At 46.5% G+C, this 6,586-nt stretch overlaps 1 non-coding gene across 1 annotated transcript; it reads right to left on the bottom strand.

Annotated features, from left to right (window-relative positions):
• Positions 1–5,782: 5,782 nt before the first annotated feature.
• On the bottom strand, positions 5,783–5,864 carry TRNAS-UGA (transfer RNA serine (anticodon UGA)). The gene has a single exon. It is a non-coding gene; the product is annotated as a tRNA-Ser (tRNA).
• Between the last annotated feature and the right edge of the window lie 722 nt (positions 5,865–6,586).

The following is a 6,586-nucleotide window of genomic DNA, read 5'->3' as shown; positions in this document are numbered from 1 at the left end:
CTTCCGACCCCACTAACTATGAAACTATGAAAAATAGGTGAGGGGACATTTGCAAGCTTTTCTAATTTTAACACATTTTTGAACAGCGTTGATCAATTTTCCTCTAGTTGTTCCTCTTACAGTTTCTATGTAGCACTGAAAGTGGGATTTAGCATTTGTATCACAGGTATCTGAGAAGAGTATCATTTCCTTGCATTTTTCACTTGGCTTGATTTATGATTAAGTGAAGTAAGCACCAGTTGTATACAGAGGTCAAAAGCAATGCAATAAAAGAAATTAAATATCTTCCTCTCATGCCTGAGTGTATTATTTCCTACTGAAACAAAGAAATACATTCTTAAAATAATTTAAAATGACATTTTGGTCTGTTATATGTCTTAATGGTTTCATTCGAAGTAGAGCTGCTTGAATTATTCATTTCTTTTCTGTTCATAAGTTTCCTGAAAACAGACTGATTTGGATTAAGTGAGGTCCTATCCAGAATCATATGCTTAACTTGAAGCACACATGCTAGCCCACTGGAGTCAATGGGTGTGTTTATACATGCAATTATTGCATGGTAAAGTTACTGCGCATTAAAAAAGGACAGTAAATTGCCCCCAGGGAAAGGGTCTACACATGCACTGGCTTGGGAACAAATATGCTCCCTACTGGAGCAGGTGAGACCAGGGAAGTTCTTGCCCCCTTGCTCTGCATGCCCCATTGCAGCAGCCAGGGGGACCCCCAGGCTCACCCAGCTGCCAGCCCAGGACCAGCAAGAGACAGGGGGCTGATGGACTGCTGCGTCCCAGCCACATGGGACTCAGATTGAATCCCCACATGGCAAAGAGAGACATCCCCATGGGGATGCGGCCTGGCAGCCATGTGGGGATCAGGAAGGTTCCAGTCCCCACACAGCTGGGAGAAGAGTCTCTGCCTGGCAGGAACAATTTTACCAGCCACGTGGGGATCAGGACCCTCCAGATCCCCACGTGGCTGTCACTGCCAGGCAGGGATGCCTCTCCCTACCATGTGGGGATTAGGTCCTGACCTGATCCCCCATCTGGCTGGGAGGCACCAGTCCCCACAGCTGGGACAGCTCTCCTGGCCATGTGGGGATCAGGACAGTCCCATTCCCCACATGGTGGGGAAACAGCTACCCCTGCAGGCAACATAGCTCCCACTACATGGGGCTTAGCCAGGCAGCAGTGGGACCCCTGCTGCTTGGGCTGACCAGGAGAAAATGATTCCCAGCCAGCATCTACATGTGCCATACTGTGTCCAGTAGCTTAATATGCAGTTAATCTACCACCTGTACTTTCAAGCAGTAGATAACTGAACATCAGTCTATTTTACTGCTCAGTAGCCTTGTGCAAGGCTACATAATGATGCTTTATTAGTCTACTGCTCAGTAAAACATCTTATGTAGACACACCCAACAAGCTTTCTCACATGCATAAAATTAGGCATGTCGTTACAGTGCCACTAGACTGGGGTCCTATTTATTATTTGTAACATTCCCTAAACAGCTTGTGCAAACAAATTTGAACCTATGGATCATTTGAACTGGTCATTCCCACTATTTGTTATTTGATATTTGTGGTGTGTAACTGATCACGTAAATTACTTGGTAGTGGTTCTGTTCCCTGATTAGATTTCTGAAACTTTTGAAGCAAGGAATAATAAATAAAAATCATCAGTAGTGAATAACAAATAGCCTGCTTTGTGCCTGAAGTCCCTTGTTTGTATATGGAAGAGATGTCACCTTTCCTCCCATATTTATATGAATATAATGTGCTGGCATAAGTGTTCACTAATAACTATAAAAGAAAGGACAAGTAAGGCTAAAGCAAATAGCAGATTGCAACATAAGTGAATGTTATAAGGCAGCCATTGAAAGATTTGTCTAACTTGAAGTAATGGTTTATTTTTTTTTAAAAACTAAACAGAAAAAGAAAGAAAACTGAAGCCAAACCTATGCCTTTTTCTTGGTGAGTCTACTCTGCCACCAAGTAAATATGTAATTACAAATATGGTCATATTCTAGCAATGCCTCACCATGCAGAAAACACATTTGGCGGGGGAAGGGTGGGGGGAGGAGGACGGGAAGGGGAGGTATTTAATTTTTTTGTTTTATTTTATTACCAGCTGTACATAAGCTTTCAATGCTAGAAAAAACAATGTTATTGATTACGTAGTGCAAGCAGTTTCAGTGTTTCAGACATTTGGTCTTCTGCCTGCTGCCAACACATATCTTCATTATCAACACCTAGGTCATTTGTTCTCTTAGCATTGTCTTACATAGCACCAAAACTCCCAGCCATAATGAATAAAACCACACAAGCAAGAAGCAAGATGTATTTGGTAATATCTTTCACCAGACCAAATTTAATTGTTTGGAGTGATGTTATACGAGCTATAATCCATAAATGTCCTTCCTTATGACTGCAAAAGTACTGTAGTTACTCAAATACAAGATGAGGTTCCACCACCTGCCACTGGCATGGGGAAAAAAAAGCCCTTTGTCTGATAATTGCATACAAGAACATCTCAGAAAACACAACTATCATTTCGATGTGCTCAGCAATGGAAACCAACTATGAAGTTGATTAAACGCAGCCAAGTATGAGTATAAACCACATAATCCATATTAGGCAAACATGTTGGTGGAACCCTATCATAAAAATAGGTTAGCGCAGCCCAACTAAATAAAATATATGGTAGTGCTCATTAAGTGCATCTTCCCTCATTGACAACTTTTTTTAAAGTCATGGTAAGCCACTACATTGCATACATTTTCACTTCATCTTCACTCCCACAGCTAAGCTGTGCCTTTCTTCCCTTTTCCAATGATTCCTGTTTCTTCACCAGCCTTAAATGCCTGGCAAACATCACAAAACAGGACCCCAAACAATTTACCAAAAATCCCTCTGTTACCTCCTCTCTCTTACCTGGCACGGGAGATACCATTATCAATCAGGTGGTTTTCCTTACCTGACAAGGGAAATACCCCTCATCTCATAGTTTCATAGTTTCATAATTTCTAGGGTCAGAAGGGACCTGAGCAGATCATCGAGTCCAACCCCCTACCATGGCAGGAAAGAATACTGGGGGTCAAATGACCCCAGCAAGGTGTATATCTAGCCTCCTCTTAAAGATCCCCAGGGTAGGAGCCAGCACCACTTCTCTTGGAAGTTGGTTTATTCCTGGTCACTCCTGGTAGCGCATGGGGGAACAGGAACTTCCCCAATGCCTGCTGGTCCCCTCTGACTAGTTTGAAACAGGACACTAGATCTCCCCTCAGCCTTCTCTTATGGAGGCTGAATAGGTTCAGGTCCCGTAGCCTCTCCTCATAGGGCCTGCCCTGCTGCCCCCTGATCATGTGAGTGGCCCTCCTCTGGACCTTCTCCATGTTGTCCACATCCCTCTTGAAGTGTGGCGCCCAGAACCGGACGCAGTACTCCAGCTGCAGCCTGACCAGGGCTGTATAGAGGGGGAGGATCAGCTCCTTGGACCTGCTTGATATGCATCTGTGGATGCATGACAAGGTAGGGTTGGACTTCCTGACTGCATCCCCACACTTCCAGCCCATGTTCATCTTGGCATCAATGATGACTCCAAGATCCTTTTCTGCCTCTGTACTGACAAGAAGGGAGTTCCCTAGCCTGTAGGTATGGTGCCAGTTGTTCCTCCCCAGGTGCATCACCTTCCACTTGTCCATGTTGAATCCCATCCTATTCTCATCCGCCCACCCCTGTAACCTGTCTAGGTCTGATTGCAGCCTATTCCTCCCTTCTAGCGTGCCCACATCTCCCCACATCTTAGTGTCATCAGCAAATTTAAACAGGGTGCTACTTACCCCCTCATCCAAGACACTGATGAATATGTTGAACAGTGCAGGTCCGAGGACTGAACCATGCAGAACCCCACTGCCCACATCCCTCCAAGTCGAAAATGAGCCAACCACCACCACACTCTGGGTGTGGCCCTCCAGCCAGATGGCGACCCATTTGACAGTGTGGGTGTTGACACCACAGTCCCCCAGTTTCTTAATGAGAGTGGGATGAAAGACAGTGTCAAAGGCCTTCCGAAAGTCCAGGTAGACTTTGTCTACTGCTACCCCTGCATCTAAGGATTTTGTGATCTGGTCATAGAAGGGCACCAGGTTGGTCTGACAGGACCTGCCACTAAAGAACCCACGTTGATTGCCCCTAAGCATAATCTCCCCTGTTGGCCTCTCATTGATATGCCCCAGAATAATTTTCTCAAAAAGCTTGCCCAGGACCCAGGTAAGACTAACTGACCAATAGTTACCCGGGTCCTCCTTCCTGCCCTTTTTGACGATGGGAACCATATTGACCCTCTTCCAATCCTCTGGCACCACACCAGAGCACCATGAGTGCTTGTAAAGCCATGCCAGGGGTCCTGCAATGACCTCAGCCAATTCCCTCAGCACTCTGGGGTGGAGATCATCCAGACCAGCTGATTTGAATACATCCAGTCCCTCCAGAAGTTCCCTAACTAGTTCCTCACTAACCCTTGCCTAGGTGCACCTTCCCTGGGGTTTAAGAGGGGCCCAGAGGGTGTGGGGGGGGTGACTGTTCCAGTCCCTGCTCAGGAAAATGGAGGCAAAGAAATCATTAAATATGTTGGCTTTGTCCTCTGGTGTGACGACCAAATTTCCTAGCGTGTCCTGCAGGGGCCCCAGGTTACCCAGTAACTTCTTTTTGTCCCCTATGTATTTAAAAAAGGACTTCTTGTTGTCCTTGATCTGGGAAGCTAGTCCCAGTTCCATCTCCGCCTTGGCTTTCCTGACTCCCCCCCTGCATCTCCAAGCAACCACAATATAGTCCTCCCTGGTGATGTCCCCTTCCTTCCATTGGGTGTACGCCTCCCTTTTAGCTAGAAGACATTCCCGGATGCTTTTGGTGAGCCATGGGGGCTTTTGCACTCTCCTGCTCCCTTTGATCCATGTTGGCATTACCTCCCTTTGGGCTTGGAGGATCATCTCCTTAAGGAGCGACCACTTTTCTTGGACACCTGGCTCCCCTCCCCTCCGGGACCTCAGTGCTTCCCTGACTATTCTCCTTAGCTCATTGAAGTCTGCCCTCCTGAAGTCCAGGGCTGCTGCCTTGCTGCAGGCCTTTGCCACCTTGAGCTGGATGGTGAATTTCAGCAGGTGATGATTGCTGTCGCCCAGGTGGTCGAGCACCTGCAGCCCCCTCACCAGGTTATCTCCCGTGGCCAGCACCAGGTCCCACAGGGTGTCTCCCTTGGTGGGGCTGTGCACCTCCTGGGTTAGATGGAGGTCCTGCATTCTGGCTAGGAACCTATGTGAGCAGTCAGACCTGGATGACTGCTCTTCCAGCAGATGTCTGGAAAGTTCAGGTCCCCATGATGACCACATCCTTTGACCTAACTACCTCCATGAGCTAACTTAAGAATTCCTGGTCTGGTTTTTCCCCTTGGTTGGGTGGTCTGTAGTAGACCCCCACCGTTAAGTCTCTTTCCCCTCTACTGCCTTGTATTCTACCCAGAGCACTTCAGAGTGCTCCTCCTCTGATTCTTTGCTAATTGACAAGGATGTGTATTCCTCTTTAATGTACAGCATCATGCCCCCGCCTTTCCTCCCTGTCCTATCCCTCCTGTACAGCCTATAGCCCTTGATATTCACTGCCCAGTCATGCGCTGGGTCCCACCAAGTTTCAGTGATCCACACTGTCTGGGTTGGTGTCAGCTACAAGGAGAGTAAGTTCCTCTTGCTTGTTTCCCATACTGCAAACAAAATTAAGCCCTCTAATGCCACAGTGAGCAGGGATTGAACCTGTGCAGGGAGAGCCCATTGGAGTTCAAGTCCAACACCTTAACCACTTGGCCATCGCTGCTGCTGTTGTTGCTTAGTCTTAAATGATCTGGTGTAGTTAGAGGGTGAAAGCTTGTCCTTTGTCGTGTGGGCAGACTGACCTCTGTGGGAGTCTACAAATGCCTCCGAACACAAGGATCTCAGCTACACAATTTATGGTGAAGGGGGACTGCTTTTAGGCTTTCCCCCTAGCTTGTTTTTTCAGCCTTTTGGCTAGGGGCAAGCAAGACTAGGAGGCATCTGAACTCCCAGGCCTCTGGGTTTGGGGCTTGCATGTAGGATGGCTACCAGGGATTTGGGAGTATTTGAAGGCCCAGACTGAAGAGCCTGGGAGGTAGGATACTTGCTGATGGTGGTGCCGCACAGACTTTAATGATTGAACACTGCTCCATCAAGATTTGGAACTTAATTCAAAACTGATTTGGCCTTGGAAACTAAATTAAATAATAATAAAATTAAATTTAAAAAAAATGTAGTTTGTACTACATGTAAGTAGGTGCCAAAGTGCTACTTAAAAGTGTGTTTATGGTATACCTGTGCTAAAACTTGCAGCAGTTTCAAGCAAAGTTAGCATGCATCAGTTCTGGATGAACTATGTCTATGCGCACTATATGCAAATTGCTATAGCCATGTTTAATTTCAAGGTTATTGTTTTCAAATTTACTCCTCAGTTCTATATCCTCAGGGAAAGCAGGGTCTGACTGGAAGGAGAGGGGGAAGGGGCTGCCAAGGTAAAAAGTTGTG

This window comes from Crocodylus siamensis, chromosome 7 (genome assembly GCF_052110815.1).
Source record: "Crocodylus siamensis isolate JL-2025a chromosome 7, ASM5211081v1, whole genome shotgun sequence".
NCBI lineage: Eukaryota > Metazoa > Chordata > Crocodylia > Crocodylidae > Crocodylus > Crocodylus siamensis.
Note: the sequence above shows the minus strand (reverse complement) of the source record. Positions and strands in the feature narration are given on the sequence as shown.